The sequence below is a fragment of the Urocampus carinirostris genome, chromosome 2 (assembly GCF_059441175.1).
Source record: "Urocampus carinirostris isolate Australia breed hairy pipefish chromosome 2, RoL_Ucar_1.0, whole genome shotgun sequence".
NCBI classification, from domain to species: domain Eukaryota; kingdom Metazoa; phylum Chordata; class Actinopteri; order Syngnathiformes; family Syngnathidae; genus Urocampus; species Urocampus carinirostris.
In genome coordinates this window covers 20,897,767-20,918,976 of record NC_142350.1, presented here as the reverse complement: position 1 = coordinate 20,918,976, position 21,210 = coordinate 20,897,767, and the positions used below count along the sequence as shown (strand labels likewise).

At 41.0% G+C, this 21,210-nt stretch overlaps 1 protein-coding gene and 1 long non-coding RNA gene across 3 annotated transcripts in view; one reads left to right on the top strand and one right to left on the bottom strand.

Moving 5' to 3' along the window:
- csmd3b (CUB and Sushi multiple domains 3b) overlaps window positions 1–21,210 on the bottom strand; it is a 493,867-nt gene that overhangs the window by 339,109 nt on the left and 133,548 nt on the right. The window lies entirely within an intron of this gene.
- Window positions 6,823–20,988, top strand: LOC148371326 (uncharacterized). Its single transcript, XR_015849634.1, has 3 exons — window positions 6,823–7,003; window positions 14,044–14,179; window positions 19,771–20,988. It is a non-coding gene; the product is annotated as an uncharacterized LOC148371326 (long non-coding RNA).

Here is a 21,210-nt window from a genome sequence, read left to right as displayed (position 1 = left end):
TTCCTGACTTGACTTTTAATCAACATAGAGACCTGTTTCGCTCTGAGAATCCCCGATGCTAGAATGCAGCTAGCCAGCCGCTCTCTGCCTTTTAAAGGTGTCCTCTTCATGTGCCAATAGCCAGGCGCCACTCCTGAAACGGCTGTAGGTGGATTTCCTTTTTTGTATCTATCTTTGTCTTTTTTTCTTTCATTCTCTATTTGTCTTTCTCTTGCAATTTTCAGATTCATTTTTTCTTCCTTTTTATCGCTATTATTCTTTCATTTTCTTTATTTTTTCTCTATTTGAGTGTGCTTTTCTACCATGTGGCCCCTGAGCTCGAAATAGTTTGAAGCACTTGCTCTATTGCCTTTTTTTATGTCAGCTGTACCACTCCTGGACCAGTGTTAAAGTGTCGACAGGCTCACCCCCACGAACCATGTTTGATTGCAGTTTGAAACATTGTTTAACTCATATAATTAATTTTAATCAGTGACACAAATCCACTGATTAATCATTCCACCATTATGTGAACAATGTGTAAATAGAACAAAGTAGCTCTTAGAGTAATCTCAATTTATTGCGCCCTATAGTCCAGTAAGCCTCAGGGTGCAGAAAATACGATACTTTTTGTGACGTTTCAACGGTCCCCCGCCCATTTTGATTTATTTCCCGGGTCGAGGGCAAAGTTGAGGGTCTGCAGTCAGGTGATTGATTAACAGCGGCAGTCAGACTGACTTGCACGTACACGCGTGTCCTATTTTTAGTTTTCTCTTTGGTCATTTTTCAACATGTGTCGCCGATAGTCACTACGGTGTCTCGTAAATCAATCATTGACCTAGCTGGCAATTTGTTGTAAAGCTGTAATCTCAAATACGCATCCCAGGGGCAAATTGTGGCCCTTGGGATTATCTCCCACTAACCCAGACGAACTCTCAGCACTCGACAATAACAGTCAAGCTAACATCCTCAACTCATGTGCCCCCCTGAAAACCCGGCCCGTCTCTACTCCCTGGTTTACCCCTGATCTCGAGTCTTTGAAAATAAAAGGCCGTCAACTAAAACGCCTTCCCAAAAAAACTGGACTCACAATACACAGAAACATGTTCACACTCACATTCTTCTCTATACGGACGCCATTGCAGATAGTAAACCCGCCTACTACTCTGAAAATCACATACCTGTCAAGCTCCAGGGCTCCATGCCCTTACAAACTGTCATATTTTCCCTTACAAAATACAAAATAATCTTACACCATTTTTTTTTTCAAACGTGTTTATTTATTTAGTTTAACATGTTATATTGTACAAGTGTTTGGTTATATCATATATATTGCTAATTAACATTTTGTTGTGAGATACTGAGTTGCTCGACATTAATGAGGTTTATTATAAAAAAAGTTCAAAAATGAAGTAGCTTGGACGTTCACTGTAGAAGGGAAAATACATGCAAATATAATTAAGTATAATTTTCTTATTCAAATGATGAAGTCACTTTCTGCATTAAATTATTGTCGGTAATATACTGATTAAAGGGATAACCACAAACCTGTCTTTTTTCATTTTTTCCATTTAAACTTCTACAACATAATAATCCGGAATATAATGCATCAAAGCAAGTGAGCCGTTTGAGAGCCGGCTCACTTTAATGAGTGGAGCGGAAAAATCCGGTTCTCTAAACAGAGACGGACTTCGTTTCACTACACAACTACCACGGAATGATGCATGTTGGGAAATCCCCAGGCGGCAGACGCATGTGCACAGTAGCATCAAACCGCTCGCTTCGTTTGCAACGAAGAAAAACGATACCGAGATAAAGGCTACTTGTTTGACTTGATTGATTTGCCGTTTCGTGATAGTCGGTGTATACCGGATGGTACCCATCATTGACAAATTTGCGTTTTTCCGTAGAGATTTTCTTGTACGTCGTACACGTCTTAAAATGCATAATAAACGTACTTTGTACGGCAAAAACATACATTTTGACAGATATGAAATCATCCCCTCTGAAGAAGGCAACATCAAATCACTTTTCTCCTTGGTCAACAAATCCCCCAGCCTCCCCATTCCGTACCCCCCTACTTTTACTCCACCGTCACCTGCAAGGCACTGATGCGTTTCTTTGATAACAAAACCAGCTCCATCCACCAGCTCCTCAGTTTCTACCCTTCTCTCTTGACACCTGAGCCATTCCTCTACAGAAATCAATTCCCCCCTTTCATTCACCCAGCACAACTGAATTATCTGAAATAATTGTTCTATTCAAGCCCGCCACATGTCTGCCTGACCCCCTTCCTTCTTCCATGGTAAAATTCTGCCTCTCTCCTCTGCTTCCCCTTATTTCTGCCATTATCCATTCTTCACTTTCCACCGGTTCCGTCCCCTCTGCCCTTAAAACTGCTAAGGCCAGTCATAACCTTGACCAGCCCTACCTCTCCAACCTTAAAACTGAAAAAGCCTGGTTTAGACCCTAATAACTTCAACATTCTCCGCCCTATCTCAAACCCCTCATTCATATCCATAGTCTTCAAAAAGGTAGTCTCCTCCCAACTTATCATCTCATCTACCAACAGTTTATTTGAACCCTTTCAGTCTGGTTTCCGTGCGCGCCACAGCACTGAAACTGCACTTCAAGACCACAAACGACCTCCTCCTTGCCACTGATTTTGGATTACTTTTCATTCAAATCCTGCTCGACCTAAGTGCCACCTTTGACACCATTTTCTATTCCACCATTCTGAACAGACTCTCTTCACTTGGTCTATCCCACACACCCCTCCAATGGTTTCACTCGTACCTCTCTGGCCGCACTCAATTCATTCAATTCAAGTCCTTCTACTTTGACCCCTCTCCAGTCTACTCAGGGGTGCCCCAGGGCTCACACTGCTCTACATGGCCAGTCATAATCTTGACCATCCCTACCTCTCCGACCTCCTTCACATTGCCACGCCATCCCACACCCTCAGATCATCTTCCTTCCTCCATCGAACTATACCCGTTCCTGCCTCAGCTCCATGGGGAGCAGAGCTTTCAGCTGCTCTGCCCCCCAGCTCTGGGACGCATTGCCACCTGAGCTCTAAAATATTGCGACCCTGTCCACCTTCAAATCCGGACTCAAAACTCACCTCTTCAGACTTGCCTATTCTTGATCATATGCCCCACACAGCGCCCCTTCTAACTATAATGTGTTTTATTGGCTTTTTATTACTTGCTTGTTTTACTCTTCGTTTATTGTTGTGTCCTACTCATATGTGCAGCGACTTTGGGTGACCAGAAAGGTGCTTCGAAATACAATGTATTATTATTATTATTATTGTTATTATTATTATTATTATTATTATTATTATTATTATTATTATTATTATTATTATTATTATTATCATTATTATTATTATTATTATTATTATATTAGTGGAGCCCGCAAGGATTATGGATTTGTTTATATCTAATTGATGTATTTGTTTTTTAACAGACACCATTATAAGACCAAAGAACACACCAGGCAGGTCGTGGATAAAGTTGTGAAAATGGTTAAAGCAGGAATGGGATAAAAGAATATTTTGCAAAATTTACATATCTCCCGGAGAACTTGGCTAACAGTTATTTTAATATTGGGAGAGCATTTTTGTGTATGCAAGAATCCACATGGGAGACACAAATACCATGTGGAATAAGGTGCTCTGGTTTGATGAGACCAAAATTAAACGTTTTTGGCATCAGAGTAACACTTCACATCACCTTGAAAACACCAAACACTGTCACACATTGTGGTGGTAGCATCCTGCTCTGAGGTTACTTTTCTTCAGCAGGGACTGAGATGCCCGGGTAATATTTTTGCAACACTTAGTTTTCAATGTTTGTAAAATGTGTCTGCACAAAAAGAAATAATGAATACATGTGGTTTCTTTTCTAGATTGTTTCCGACATGTTAATTCTTAGAAAATGTCTGATTTTTTTGGTACATTTAAGTCTGAAGCCTGAAATATTGCAACATGGAAAAAATACATTTTGCAAGGAACTATACATTGTATTTTATCAATCTTGCAGTACGTCTGTTTGCATGTGTTGCTACACCGTAGACTTCGAGATTAAGCAGAGGGAGACTCCCTCCCACCCTGGAAAGAGTGGTGGGGGGGTCGAACAGCAGATTAACCTCGCTGTCAGCCCCAAAGGCTCGAAGGGAAACACGTTGTGACTCAGACTGACAAGTTGTGATGCAATCTTAACACCAAGAAGCCTTTTCGGGGGTACTGCCTTGCAATGTACAGAGACCCCTCCCTGGTGTGCGCTTCGGATATCCCAGGTTGACCCCTTTGTGGATTTCAAATTGAACTTCCGTTATTGTCATTGATGAAATAGCATGCATTGAGTTCAGACAGCACACAGCAAATGCTATCAGGGCGCAGGTTTGGTAGGATTTGTGTGCTGGGTGGGCGAGACCGTGCATGCTTCTGTGATTGGCCGGTGTATTATGTCAGACAGCGGGGGGCGCACAAGTTTATGTCCCCACCCAATACAAATTGGAAAGCATGGTAACCAATGTTCCCTCTAAGCTGCGCGCATGCGCAATCGCGGACTGCCTGCACATTCTCAGCGCACAAGAAAATCTAGCCAGCGCACAAAAATCAGTACTCGAAATTGCTAATTAAGAAGCGAATTAAGTCAAAGTTACAGTGCATGAAGGTAAAAATACACAGGTTCCCCTGACGCTGTTTTCTAAATGCGGTATTTTGAAGTCAATGTCAAACGAAGTTGAAAAGTAAAGTCAGTAAAGTCCTTCGAGAACCGGCTTCTTCGGCTCGGCTCACTAAGGAGAACCGGCTCTTTTGGGTCCCAAAGGGATCTTCAGGTTGTTTTTGCCTCTTTAATCCCTACAATACCAAATAGTATGTAAAATTGTGCACAAAATTACTTAAAAGAAGGGGGGAATAGAACAAAAAAGAAAACAATACCAAAATGAAAAAGTAGTGAAAAGCTGGGAAAAAAAGAAACAAAAGGAAGAGAAAAAAGAAGAAAATTCAGGAAAAAGCCAGAAAAAAATAAAAGAAACAAACAAAGGAAAAGTGAATGGAGAACAAAAAGAAAAAAGTAACAGCTAGGAAAAAATAAACACAATGAGATTGTTTAAAGGAATTTTAAAAAATTGAAAAAAAGACAGGGAAAAAGAAGAAAATGTTTGTGTTGCATTCAAATAATTTCCAATTATACCAAGTCAATCTTTTTGCCAACATTGTACTTCCACTAAAAAAATGTGATGAAATACAGTTCTGTATCTTGCAACCGACTCAATAAGTCCCAAAAATGTTAGTCAAGCCCTTAATCACAAAGAGTCTAAAAGGGCTGCACAGGTTATTGCACAGACTATTATTTCAGACTATTATTACACCATCCCCTGATCTAAAACCAACATGCGTCAAAAGATACCGGGAAAAAAAAAAATGAAAATCTTGTGAAAGGATTGATGTAAAAACAAATTATGTTTGTAGGCCGTAAAACCTTTGCAATAATACATTAGTCAATTCATTCAGAAGTAAAACAAAAAAATTGCATTGCCGGAAACTCAGTAAAATGTAACTTGATGTCAAGTTTTAGACATGTTTGATAATGATTTAGTTGCCACATTTGGGATTGCTGGTGCTCACTGTTGTTTCAAGCGTTGCTCACCGACTTTGTGTGAACGCTCAGACCCGTGGAAAATTAGAGGGAACCTTGATGGTAACTGTTAGCTTTTAGTGGCTCATTGAAAATGAATTCATTCATTGAAGGGGACTCTGAGGAAAGTCATAAGAGCGCAATGTAATTGTGATCTCCAGCAAGGAGCGTTGCGGATTATTATCAGGTTCCAGAAGCGACTCTAGAAGGAGGAGACAAGAGTGGTGCTGCTGGTCCGGCCTAATGCCACACCAATGCCAGATTTATCACCCATGAGACGGATGACCTGGACCTGCAACTCATGCCGAACTGCTACATTTGGGAAGGTTGTATTTTAATTATGGCGGAGACCTGGCTAAACCCAAGGATACTTGATGCTAGCCAGCTACGTTCTGCTTTTGGCACTAAAAGGACTATTAAGCCAATTTTGTCGTGCTTTTGTTTAATGACAATAAAGAGCATTCACCCAACTGTGATTCTGATATATATATGTATATATATATAGAGAGAGATACATATACATATATATATTTAGTTTTTATTTTGTTTCAGTCATATATTCAGTCCGTAAGGATGCCATCTGCAGGTAAATTTTACCCTTGGGGGCTGTTATGAACGTTGTGGGGGGATGGCAAGGGGGGAGGGGGGATTCTGATCCTTATTAACTGAGATAACCGAGGGACTACTATATAAAGATTTTCTGCAAACAACATGCACGATTTCCTAATATTTTGCATGTTTTAAAACTGGGGATCCTCCCTCCTCCCTAACCATACACTCCCCCCTCTCTTTTTTAGACATTTAGATAGATTGTGACTGCCGACCTCCCCTCCACCATCCTCCACTCCTCCAGCTAAAGCTTGTTTAGGCTTCTGGCTATCCCATCACTTACTATTACACTTGACGGGCATGGGCAAGGGTGCACACATCGGCACATGCAGGGGAAGAGACAAGCACCCACCCGATGGAACGGGGGGAGCGCTAACACAAGCGGACGTGCATGCTGGTGTGCAAATACACAAACAACACACCTGTGTCGTGCAGATAGGCAGAGACAGATTGCACGCCTCCACTGGCATTCAAAGGGGAGGTGTCATGGCTGACAACGACTTAAAGGTACGGTCGTTAGAGAGATATATGGGCACGGATGGGGTCGGGGGCTTGGGGGTGGGGAACGGGGTGGATTAGATGGAGTGCCGAGAAAAAGAGGTAGCGCGTAAAAGAAGAAATATGACGGCGAGGGATTAAACGCTGTGCTGGGCACACGTGGGAGGTCACAAACTTGACGGCGGTAAAAAGGGACTTGTCATACACCGCAAGACTTCGTGAGAAATGGGGAGGTGACGCCGGCGGCATGCTCAATGGATGACAAGGTATAAACAAGGGAGCGATGGAGGCGTGGCAATTGTATTGATGAATTTATTCAAAAATCTGTAATATTTGAGGGGATAATAAAGATAGATAGATAGATAGATAGATACTTTATTCATCCCCTAAGGGAAATTCACATTTCCAGCAGCATCCCTGAGCTGAGAACAGTACAACAATAAAGCCAAAAGAATACAATACACAAATACCCAGTGTGACGTGCAAATGCCCACTTTAGCATGTTATATAGAGCACAAGTGTGTAATTAGCTGTGGGCTGTGTCCTGCAGCGGCTCCTTTTTCATGGTCTAATCAAGTCAAAACACATTTATTTGTATAACCCTTAATCACTAAATGTCTAAAAGGATGACACCATCCCCTGATCCTGAACCAACATGCGGGCAAGGAAAAACTCAAAATCTCAACATGAAGAAAATAAAAATTCTTCAGTAGGGGCCTCGCAAGTGGTAATCTCCCTTCCAGGGTGACCAGGCTGAAATAGATTTAGTAACATTTAGCATTTGGTAACATAGTGAACATCAATTAAACACATAGGAAATAAGTAAAATGTTCCCAAAAAATCCACAACAGCAACAACAGAGCATCTCATCCCAGCCAGCTGGGCGATGCAGACGTTTAAAAGTTTCAAGTCCAGTTACTGATCCGCCGACTCATCTCGACACGTCCTTCACTCTCACTTCAAACTCGAAATTCAAGCTTGTTTGAGCCAATTTTCCAATTTCTCCACTACCATTAAAAGAAGAACTCTAGGGGCACTTTTTTCCATCAAAAACAGAATCAACATAACTATGCCAGCTTCCTATCATATTTGAATATTTGAGGGGATATGTACTGGCAACAGACAGAACTACCTTGATTTTCAGAAATTGTCCTTCTAAATGTCATGCTTTATTTCTTTTTTTTCATCAAAACTCTTAAAAAAGCACACTTCTTTATTACTGTTATTTGACACTATGGTGGCGATACCAACAAGGCTTGGAGGTAGATTTCAGACAGGAAAATTGCATCGCGGTGGTGTATCGTAGTCCTTTGTGTTGATGTCCGTCTGCAGTCAAGTGCACATCGCCTGCAGTAATAACTACCCCTTTGACTTGTTGGCGACAACACAGCGACACTAGACATCAGTCCTGCCCATGCTTACACACAAACTGAGTGAAAAGCCCTTTACACATCCTTACAAAGTCTTCTTCCGGAGTCCCACACCTGCTCAGGAATTGTTCCTTCTTTACTCCTTTGGGCTATCACTTTGCATTTTTTCCTTTTTTTTTCTTTGCTGTTGCTGTTTTAGAGGGTCAAACAACTCTACATTGACGAAAATCTCACCATAATGAACTCGGAAATCACCCAAGAGGCACCTTTCAAATGGACGGCAAATTGTAAAGGTTTTGTTTAGACAACAGAAAGTCTCCCGGATGAAATTAAAACACGGCTGATCAAGAAGGCTGCTGACTTGGACAAAGTCTGAAACAATTGTACAAATGTTGTGTTGGATTCCTTCTTTCTTCGTTGTTTTGTTGTTATTTTTATGTCCAAGATGGGACTTGTATTGATTGTGAGTGAGTGCGATGGGTCTCTCTGCTGAGTGCTTTTGAACCGGAGTCCCAAGAAGACAGATAAAAATGTCTACAACTTGTTCTTGGCCGACGCCGTGAATATAGTATGCTCAACGGAGCAACACTGGTCGGCATAGGAATGTGGACGTGGACGCCCGGCCTCACTGTGATCTTCAATACAGAGATATAGCTTGGCCAACAGTCCCGTCGAACAGAAAAGTGGAAGTGGACGGGCATGGGCTTGCTTTTGTCAGGCCCTTGTAACTCACATTTGTAAAATGCCAGTCTACCTGTGACTCCAAGAGCTAGGAAGAAGTCTTCGGGCTCAAGAGCATTCTTTATCCGGGGCCCAGTTTTTCACCTTGTGTCTTGCAATCAATATAAAACTGTCCAGATATCTCCCCCGTTGGTGTGCGGCCTTCCTAAGACTTACAGGTTATCACCATTAGCAGTAAACTAGCTGGCTATCCTGCCATGCAAATTAGTTTTTCCCCGGCTGAGTTTATGTTTGTTGACGTCATTTTTTCTTGTCGTTGGCTCCTACTTATCCTGGCTGCTTACTTCATGCTTTTGATCCTCCAGCTTTCCGTTTTCTGCAGATCAGTCCCTGTTATCCATTTTTAGCAGTCGGCTAGCTTGCCGTGTCCCAGCTGGTTTAGGCCTTGTTAGCTCTGCGTGTGTTATTTTTGCAAATTGACCCCATTATGACTACTCGCCATTTGTTGTGCCATTGCTAAACCCACCTGCAACACAACGTCAAGGCCTTTTCTGCAAAAAATCCCGAAAACTTTGCTTAAACACACTTTTTCGACTAGTTAACATGCAAACCAATATTTTGATTGGCTTGCTAGGGTGCTGGTGTTCTTCACGTGACGTCAGAGCTCAGGAAGTCAAGGACGAGACAGACTGTCTTCAAAATGCATTATCTCGGAAAATAATTGGAATTTACAATCTACATGAATAGATATAATGCACATATGTGTATTATTTTCTCACATTAGGTACGGTTTAGAATATGGCCATTCCTTTAAAATCAAGTGCTAAATTGTGGAAAACATCCAGATGTAAAATACGGGCACGGAAATGTAAACGTCGACCTTGGGGATGGCGGATAGCTTCATCGCGGAGGCGGCCGTATATAATCTCCGACCTGGCTTCATGAATCACTTTTACCTGGGGTGTCCTTCCAAGTCCGGTTTCAGGCGGCGTTGTGGCGCAAAGTGGGACAAATCTGAGTGGACGCTTTTACAACGCTCAGGGTGATGAATGGTCCGGCCGCCGTTAACGCGACTTCACGGTGGACTGGAACGACCAACCACTCACAGACATGGGTTTTTGTGTGCCTCCACCCTCATTTTATAGGAAGAGATTTTATGTACCAATTTGAGGACTGCTGAATGTCACCAAACTGTGGTCCGGGGCCATATAGGTGCAATAACTACCTTTCAGTCAAGTCAAGCCATGTTCATTTGTATAGCCCTTAATCACAAGAAGTCTTAAAGGGCTGCGTTTGCCCTGAAACTTAGACAAGGAAAATCTTAAAAACCTCATAATTAGGAAAGTGAAGAAACCTTAAAAAGTCAATTTTCTCGTTTAAATGTTTATTGAATACATCAATCATTGCTCAAATACGGCGAAATACCTTAAAACCTTGCATGATAACACATGCTAACAACTACTGTATACATGTCCAATGTTATCCTCCATATTCTGTTGTACATAAAGTGCATATAAGGTTGCACTTACACAGTTCTTTCCAACTAGGGGTGGTTTTACTTATAAAAAATAGATTATATATATATATATATATATATATATATGAATACTATTCTTTTGTTGTGAAAAACAAAAAATATAAATCATTAAATCTTGAGATTTAAGAAAAGTTAATTTTGAAAAAAGAATTATAAATCAATCTTTAACTAAACAATCAAACAAATCAAATTGATCTCTTGTTATTCAAAATGGATAGAACTAAATAAATAGGTACCGGTAAAACTTTTCGAAAAATGAAATGGAAGAAACAGCAGTTGTCATATAAGAAGTCAAGTTAGTTTGGTAATGCTAGCATCTACCTATGACAACAATTGGGAAGGAAAATATTATGACCAAAAAACTTGTTTTGGTGGTAAAATAACACAATAGTCAAAAACATTAAGCCAATTTATACCCCAGAGAACCAATTTTTTGGGGGCGTAAAAAGCAAGTTTTAACCAACAATTTTTGAGGGTGACCCAAAATAAGCAAAATGTATGTATGGTAGTATCCAGACAGTTTATTTTTTCATCTATTGAGAAACCGTTATCTCTCCTTTTCACTATCTTGCCAAAACATAATAGTTGGTTCATGCGGAGGAGGACACAATGCAAAAAAGAAAAGAAAAGAAAAATGTTGAGGGTTGGATAAGGTAGGCAAAATATAGACAGCAGCGACATGGTGGACCGGGAACATGGGAGAATTAATGATGACGGCAACAGATTCGGACAAGCAAGATATTCCCCATTGGCCTTATTTAACCCGCTCTGTATGGGTCAAATTGGATGGCAATAGGAAAAAAAACAACAACAGTTATTGAGTTCAACGTATATAAAATATGAAAATAACTTGATCCATTTATTGTTTTGTACAGGTAGCAAAGGTAAAGAGGAGTTTGAAACATTCTAGATCAGGGGGCTCCAGCTGATGTTCCCGTTGACCTTTGCTGAAAATTGCACCCCAGTGCCTGGTGATTTTCCAGTACATTTTTTTTTTCAATCAATTACTCGGTTTTACCCTACTTCCAAGAGTTAACTTGTTAATAGCATACTAACAACATAGTTATAACATCTTATTTTAAAAATGCATTTCAAACTGTGTGCCCTTTGGGCTGATTAGTAACAAAAAGTAGCTTCCAGCGAAAAAGTTGGAGACCCCTTGATCTAGATATTGTTAAGTCCTCCCCCGCATTCCCACATGTTACTGCAGAACATTGCACCTATTCATTTTAAAAAGGTCAAAAGTAAGAAAGAAACTCAAGTAAAAAATGTACAAATAATTATTCTTGATACAGGCATTTCAAACTCAGTTTGCCTCAGGAGCCAGCTCAGTAAATAGCCATTCAGCCTACATTTGTAGCCCACCCTACACATTTATATAATAACAGATAATAAGGGATTTTTTCTAAGCACAACACATTTTATGCACAAACAATGGATAGTTTTCGTGTTTGAAATTGAGTGTGTTAATTTGTTTAATCGCTTTACATATAAACCAACTCACCAATGAAAAAACTCAACTAGGAGCTATGCTTTAAAAATATGATTGGTATATTGTCAAACTGATTTAAAATAAAAATAAAAACAGAGAATAGAAGTTTTAACAGTAAACGGGAAGTAACATTAGATCAAACTTCTAGTCATGGCCTACTGAGGCTCAGAAAATACTGCGCAATATTGTCTCTAACATGGAACCAGACTAGATGTCAGTTCTTCTACATCCTAAGCAGCTGTATAAATAATTCGATTTGGATTTATGAAAACAATCATAACCTTTGATATCATTGAGCCGGAGACGTTCTTTGTATGCCATACTCCGAAATGTATGGCAGGTCAGATTACAGTCCATTTTTTTGGGCACATTTGTGCAGTAATGATAGAGAAATTAGACACCAGACCACCAGAGAAAATACACATATATAGCCGTCAATGGGACTGAATAAAGATATTACAGGCATAAAAACAAACAGAAAATGTCGTCACTGTTTTCTGGTCTTTGTACAAGCGGTGAATTTGAGTACCTGGTATTTATTTAACATTCCGTGGTTCGATTTTTGCGTCCTCGGTTTCTCTATTAATAGAGTCCCACAGTTAGTATGTACTTTAAAGAAGTATGTCGTCACTCTATAGTCACCAGTATACACAAACAAAGCAGGAGTGAACAAATTTCCACAAAATATGACCCGTTGTGTGTTTAGACGCTCCCCTACTTACGACCATTCGACTCTGTACTTGTCCCCCTTCTTATTAGTATTTATATGCTTCCGCAAGTAACATTATCCGCAAGTATAATATTCGTTTTCATTGCTATGCAGATGACACTCAACTGTATGTGCCACTGGAGACAACTGGACAGTTAAGTAGTAGAAATCTGGAGGCTTGCCTTACTGAGATTCAAAGATGGATGTCACTTAATTTTTTGCGCCTTAACCCAGAAAAAAATTGAAATGTTGATTGTTGGTCCAGCTCACTGTCGTGAGTTATTTTCAAACACTGCCCTGAACCGAGACAAATGTAATATCACCCATAGTGACTCGGTCAAAAATCTAGGTGTTACATTTGATCCTAATCTGTCACAAGTGAAAATTATTACTAGAATAGCTTTCTACCACTTCCGTAATATTGCGAAGATTCGTTCGATGCTGTCCCAATCAGACGCAAAGGTTTTAATTCATGTGTTTATTACTTCTCGGCTTGATTACTGTAATGTATTGCTTTCCGGTCTCCCGATGTCTAGCTTTAAAAGTTTGCAGCTGGTTCAGAATGCGGCAGCTAGACTTTTGACTAAGACAAAAAAGTTTGAGCATATTACTCCTGTATGGGCCAACTTGCACTGGCTCCCAGTCCACTTATGATGTGACTTTAAGGTTCTCTTATTAACATATAAATGTTTGCATGGACTTTCACCCTCTTACCTCTCTGATTTGATTCCCCCCTATGTTCCTGCACGGAGTCTGCGCTCGGAAAATGCCGGTCTACTTGTGACTACAAGAGCCAAGAAGTCTGCAAGAGCAAGAGCGTTCTCCATCCGGGCCCCGGTGCTATAGAACGCTTTGCCTCCGGAGATAAGATCTGCAACCTCAGTGGAAGTTTTTAAATCCAGACTTAAGAAACACTTATATTCAAAAGCGTATGATTGATGCCCACCTCATATTTTGTATTGTCCTGGCTTTTCCGACTGCCTGGCTGGTGGTGTTACGGAGGAGAAGGACGGTTTGAGATGAATCAGCAGACCAGCGTCTGACCTGAAGCATGTCAATGCCTGCATTGACCAGCTGGCAGAGATGGGAAGCTGCGTCGTTGCCATCGTTGCTGTCAGGACTTTATGGACTAGTTTACAGGCTAGGGGCGTCATAGCTGTCATGCACTTTCCTGACAAATTTCAACATGTTACCTAATTTTCTCTTTTATTGATGTTTACTATGTTTGTGTACTGTAACTCAATGCTAAATCTATTCCACCCTGGTCATGCTGGAAGGGGGATTACCACTTGTGGGGCCCCTTCTCAAGGTTTCTTTTTTTCCTCGTGCTGAGGTTTTGAGTTTTTCCTTGCCCGTATGTTGGTTTAAGATCAGGTAATGGTGTAATTGTAATCCTGTGCAGTCCTTTGAGACATGTTTGTGATTAGGGGCTATATAAATACATTTGACTTGGCTTGACTTAACTTTAACATTTTTATTGTTTGATTATTTTAATATCTTGTGCATCCATTCAATAGGATTGGTGTAAAGTGTAAAGAAGAGGCGAGATGTTTCGCTTGATGCGGTTGAGAAATTGGCCGGAACGCTATTTTTTTGGCTACTTTTGACCACGGAGGAGGAAGTCACCTAGCTCATGAAGCTCATCTTCCAAAAGTAAGTTAAACTCCACTTTATTTATCTTTATAGAGCATGGTACTTTATGAAATGTTTATTTTTTAGTACAAAACTATACAGGTTACTTATCCAAGCCTTAAACATACTTATATAAACCTTACACATACATTTTATACAAAATATAGCACTGAAGCAACTTACGAACAAATTCAACTTACGAACGATCGTCCGGAACCTCGTTCATCAGTAGGGCTATGTCCGTTTTTGATTTGTATTTATGTAAATAAATCACAACTTTTGATAGAAATAATCTGATGATTTATTGTTTGTGCCATTCTCTAAAATTTATGGTGGAACGATTGTTTGACACGCCTGCTGTATACGTTATAATGGCGTAGTTCTCCTGGGTGGGGGGACACTGAGCAATCGGATAATTATCACAGTGGAACTGAAGGCTTTTGGCTGCAACCCGGTGCGGTATCTGCCAGATCGCAACTTTTCCAGGGGATTGGGAACAGATGTGATAGATACCGCTATCATCACGTCGCCCAATGAGGCAATAACGTCGGTAAGTGTTCTTTCCAATCGAAGCCTCTGCGCATCCGGCCTTTCTTTAGACGATTCTCGATTGGGATGTGCAAGAGTTGGACTTTGAAAATCAAGTGCAGTGCGGTTGGAAAAAATCCAGTGGGGAAAAATTAATGGAATTCCTTAAAAAGTGGACTTTGCTATTGATCTTGAAAGAGTCGATGCACATTCATCAGAAGCGAGACGTGCAAAAGGCTTCGGCAAACGTCTAACACTGAGAGGATGGTTATTGCCTTCAACCTTTAATAAAAGCCGTCTTGGCGGAATATCCCGAGTTTCGACTGAAAGGCTTTTTACACAAAACGAGGCTTTCGAAGTACAATACGATAATGCCCTTACTACTTTGCGCTTCGGTTATCGCTGGTTCACTGCTCTGTGGATTTTAAATTTAGTTTTCTTTATGAGCATTGATATCAACGTATCGTGCATTGTGTTCTGCAGCAGACAGCACAAAGCAAATGTTATTGAGGCATGCTAGGGAGGGCTTTGTGTGTTGGGTGGGTGTGACTGTCCGTGTGCGCTACTCTGATAGGCTGGTGTTTGCAGTCAGTCAAATAGCAGGTTGTTGCATTGATGATAAATTCATCAATTAAATCGGACTCGGAGGAAGGTCAGAAAAGCAAAAAGAAATGATGATACCTAGCGGGTCCTCTCTGGATTGTTTTTGGGCCGGTGAAAGGAATAAGGCGGCGGCAGGAGAGAAGGCAACACCGAGGCTGCAGGTCCATCCTATTGCTAAGGCTAGCACATGCAACAACCTTCACTAGCTACCCCTGCAAAGCCTTCATCTCACCAACGCCAGATTCATTACCCATGAAACCGATGACCAAGAACTTTAACTCATGGGAAACAGCTTTGTCTTGACTGTTGTATTTAAATTATCGCAGAGACCTGGCTCAGTTTAAGGATACCTGATATTAGCTTGCAGCTACCCAGCTGCTGAAAGGAGAAGACCTCCAATTTTGTTGTAATTTAGTACAATGACAAAAGAGACCATTCATTAAACTGAAATTGTGTTTTTATTTGTAGATCTTTAGTTGTTATTTTGTTAGTTATATACTCTCAGTTAATAGGACGTCATGGTAAGGGGCGTTGCCAATTTTCACTTTTCGCTGGGGGGTTTTGGTCCCCATTGAACAAGATATCTGAGGGATTACTGTATAGTACGATTTTGGAGGTTGACCCTTGCCAAAGACTGATAAAAGTGTTCCTTAATCTAAAATTTTGAGCAAGGCCACAATAAGTCATTAATATGAATGCAGAAATTGCTTTTTTATGTTTTATTTTGTTAGTGTCACTCCGGCTTTTATGCAGATGAAGACGTAAAAAAAAAAAAAAAAAAAGACATTTCAGGTTGCGAGGCCGGAAGCCACATTGCATTTAACTCTCATTATTTACAGGGTTCATACACCTTTCAGGCCAAATTCAAGCACTTTTTGATTACTATCAAAGCTATTCTTCCAATTTCTCCTGTGTGGAAAGAAATCCAATATGAATCTTGTATTTTGCAGAGCCATACTAAATCTGCGATTTACCTATGCGATTTTTAATCTTGTGTGATGACATGATTTTTAGATATTGAGTAGATGATGCATCTATTTGGCAGCACGGCGGCGCAGTGGTTAGCGCATGTGTGGCACAGTTCTAAGGTCCTGGGAACCTCCTGTGTGGGTTCAAATCCAGCTACCGGACTTACTGTGCGGAGTTTGTATGTTCTCCCCGTGCTTGCGTGGGTTTCCTCCGGGCACTCCGGTTTCCTCCCACATTCCAAAGACATGCATTTCAGGTGGATTGGCCAGTTCCAAAATTGTCCCTAGGTGCGAATGAGCGAGCGAGTTGTCTGTCCCCATGTGCCCTGCGATTGGGTGGCAACCAGTTCAGGGTGTCCCCTGCCCACTGCCCGATGATTGCTGGGATGGGCTCCGGCACCCCCGCGACCCTACTGAGGATAAGCGGTGCAGCTAATGAGATGAGATGAGATGCATCTATTTGTCTCCCCCTTTCGGTGTAAGCCAAAAATATGTAGCCTACATTTTTAGATATGTATACAATGACATCACATGAGTCAGATATTTTTGAGGCCAGCAGTGAAGGCTTTGCAGACCCTGACATCCCACCACCGCTCAATCTATTCAACGGACATTTCGGAGTGGTCACTGCTGGGGGAAATGTGTCCTGCAGATATAATAATGACTCAGATTTCCTCCAAAGTCTGTATCCTCTCCAATAGGTCCCAAGCCTTTCCAGAGGATAGAAACAAAATTAAACAGTACTTTTCGCAGCTCAATATTGGCACTGAGCGATCGCTAAAATATTTGTTACGGGATTATTTTGTTTCATCCAGACACAGAGCACGTTTTGCTCCGGCCAAGGTTTTTCGAGCCACATTCTGTCATCTCGTTTTAATGTTTTAAAACATTAGGCTGGCATCCAGCATACTGATCATGAAGCACTCCGAATAAACACCCTGTCACTGATTAGTGTGGCGCTAACAACAATTTAAAATGTGCGTAAAAATGTGAGAAGGTGTGGAGGAAATACAGATTTTTTTTTGTGTTTAACGCATCTTTGAGTAATAATCGGGATAATATTTTGTTTGACTTTTTCATATCGAAAGTGACAAACCTAGTTGATTACATGCAGCCATGTTTTACATAATTTGTAGACAACTATAAACACAATACCAGTATAAAATATGCAAAGTATTTTATTGAATGCATGTTCTTCCCGTGCTTGCGTGGCTTTCTTCCGGGCACTCCGGTTTCATCCCACATTCCAAAAACATGCATTTCAGGTTAATTTGCCAATCCAAATTGTCCCTAGGTGCGAATGTACGAGTGAGTTGTCTGTCTATGTGTGCCCTGCGACTGGCTGGCAACCAGTTCAGGGTGTCTTCTGCCCATTTCCCGAAGACGGCTGGGATGGGCTCCAGCACCCCCGCGACCCTACTGAGGATAAGTTGTGCAGATAATGGATGGATGAATGGATATCAGATACACCAAAGTGTTGTTTCCTTCGTTGTACTGTTTTGTGTTTATTTTTCAGGACAACTTTCCATTTTCTTATATTCTGTAACATTTGTTGCTCGTACCGTGAATAAAAATAGATCGAATGTTCATTACACACGAATGAATACAGTGCTGAACTAAACTGATTAGAGTTCAAATGCACCCCAATCCACTCTGGGAAATCTCACAGTACATTCTTCTCGGATCAACACTATACAACGTGGTGCTCCTTGGCACCAGGGTGCCCCCTGAGGGCAGCTGGGGTGCCCGCGGATCTGTTTTGACTAGAGCTTACCAATGCTGAGTTAATTTAACTATACTTTCTACTTCTCCCTTGTTTTCTCTATCTCTCTCGCTCTCGTTCTATCTCATCATCTTCTCTCTCGTGTTCTTCTCTTTTAATCTTGCTCTATTACTTTCCTTCATTTTTCCTCTTGTTATTTCTATTTCTTTTTAATGTTCTTTCTCTATCTCTTCATCTTGATCTTCCTTTTCTCTATCTTTCTCTTGTCCTTTTGTCTTCGCTCTCTTTCTTTCTGCCTTTGTTTCTTTCTCCCTCTCTATCTGTTTCACTTTCTTTTTCTCTTCTATCTATCATTTTCTTTAGTTCTCCTTTTCTTTCTCTATTTATTGCTTCTTTCTTCCTCTACTAAATAATCTAGTAATAACATAGTTACAACATAGTAAGTAGTAGCAGATAAGTTGTTATTTTAGAAATGCATATTAAACTGGGTGCTTTTTTATTTTTTAAGTTATACTTTAATTATTTGATATCTTATTTTAATTCTGGTTGTGTGTTAATGCAACATCCATTGCAGCCTGGTCATCTTGGAAGGGGGATTACCTCATGTGCGGTCCCTTCTCAGGGTTTTTTCATTTTCCTCATGCTGAGGTTTTTGAGTTTTTCCTTGCCCTCATGTATTTAGATTAGTTGGTTTAATAATAGTCCGTAGTTTACAATAGTCTGTGGTCTGCACAGCCCTTTGAGACTCCTTTTGATGAAGAGCTACACAAAAAAACATGACTAGACTTGGCTTTGCGCTAATAAATAGGAAAAATAGCTCTCAGCTTGAAAAGGGTTGGGAGAACCCTGATCTATATCATTCACATGGATCACCCTTTTTGACTTCAGAATTGTGAATTTCTCACAAAGATGATAGATTTTCACGTCTGATTTAGGAGTTGGAGGATAACAATGAAGCACACACAAAAAACAGTATCAAAAGGAGGCAATGGTCCAGTGAGGAAACACGGCATATAATGGCCCAGTGACAGACGGTGATTAATTGATACGTCCACAAAGGCGCAGACTCTGTGCGTTAAGGTCACTACACGCCGTTTTTAATTGAATTTGTGTATTTGTGTGGGCGACGATAATGAAGCGATGCACCGGAGCAGAGAGGAACACGCGTTGTTCCCATCGGAACGTCGGCTCCGTCGGTTGCCTGTGCTTCTGCGTCGTTAGGACGCCGACACAAAATCTTTAAACAGGGCCGTCCTCGTAAATATGTGCAATGTACCTGAGCGGTTAACGAGACTTTAAGAGCGATGCTTCGCTAAAAACCTATACCTCGCTAATGAGGGGCAGTATTAGGGTGCCTCGGCTTTTATACCGGAACGTGTTCGCTCGTAAAAAGGAACGTAGTCCGACTAAGAAATAAACTATGTTTCGGTAGAATATGTGGACATGTTGAGCACATATTGTGAAGAAATAATCGCACATTTGAAATTGTATGTAGAAAAATTGCTGTCGCCACTACCTGTGTGGGGAGGCGACCCAAACGGTATAAGGCTAAGCACTAGCTAGAGAGATTTCTTCTGCGTCATGCTGAAGGAGGCCCCACAACTGTCTATTCAAGCTTTTTTGGATTATAAATAGTTAGGAGAATGTGCAGTTTCCTGATTTATATTTTCTAATATAGTGATTATCTAAGATAAAGGAACAGGGCTGAGGTTCAGGGGAACCTTTCACAGGATTTCGTACACGGTCTTTGTTTCAATTCCCTTTTTTGACAAATATTTCCTATGTTCCAGTTACCTGCTACAGCCATCCTTCCAGCTTGGGGAGTGAGCAATAACCAGTCCTTGTATGAGATTTCCCACAGACTAATTGAAGAAGATGCTGATATTGAAAGAACATACCAACAGCTGGAATAGACTGCACTAAAAGACAGCCCAGGGGCACTGATCATGGCAGCACAGGAACATGATTTGAATACTAACGCAATAGAGGCCAGTGTCAACCACATCAGACAAGATCGCAGATACATGCTGTGTCGAGAAGACATTGGGATAACACGTCATAGAAGGGTGCAAGATACTAACAGGCAATGGGTACATTTTTCTCATAACCAGGTAGTGGTGTACAGAAACATCTGTAATGACTATGGAATGTATGCTCAGGGTCTAGTATCCAAATGTATGAGACCTAGGAGGCCAATGATCGAGTTGTACTTCCAGGTCCGGACTGACACGATGGTTTTAGACCTTGTCAAGTACATCACATAACTTATTGAGAGACAGGAGATATCAACTCAACTTATGAGGAGAATGTGATCAGCTAAAGCCCTGAAGACAATCTGCCCAGTTTTTTGACCCCTTCCTCTTTATTTTAGGAAAAAAAGACAGACTGAGGAGAGTGGTATCTAATATTTTAAGAGTTCATTCCTAAATGACAGATGACATGAAAAAATCAACAACAAAAAAACAGACACCAGCACCATGTTTATAAGAAAATACACTTGGTCCTCTCAAGCAAAGGTTGTCAACTTGAGACGAGCATCTCTACCAAGGCCGTCTGTCAGAACCAGAACAAATGGTAAACCCAATCGCGTAACGTTCCACACAAAAGTTTATTGGGATATCGAAGAAACAAATGCCTCCGATCCGGTGCTCGCTGGACAGAGGGAGCAAGAAGCTCACGGGATCGGAGCGGGATCGGAATGCGGAAGTGATTCGCCGGGATGGAGGATCGGAGCGTGATCAGGGGCAAAAACGGGTCAATAGCCGGATCAGGAGATCAGAACGTGGTCGGTGGTCAAAAACGGGTCGTTAGCCGGAGCGGGAGATCAGAGCGCGGTCAGATGGACAAAACGGGTCGATAGCCGTAGACAAACAGGAAGCAAGGACAATATTATTCTCAACTGTAAAGTCACTGTAATGCTCAATGTTTAACTTTGTAGCAAATGAATAATAAATGACTTTACAATGATATCAACAGCCAACCAACCCGGTATTGTGGTGGTCAAAGAACATCAGAGGTAAGCAGTTGATAGTGATAGATGTAGCCAAGTGATAGCAACATAGAAACTAGACGCATGCCCCGGGATAAAAGAGGAGTTAAAGAGGATGTGAAAAATGAAAGCAATAGTAGAGCCACTTATAAGGGCAATAGTGGAAGAAACCCTTAACTTGGAGGGAATCGCTGAAGCAGATACTTGGAACAACATCAAAAATCTACAAAAGTCCCTGAAT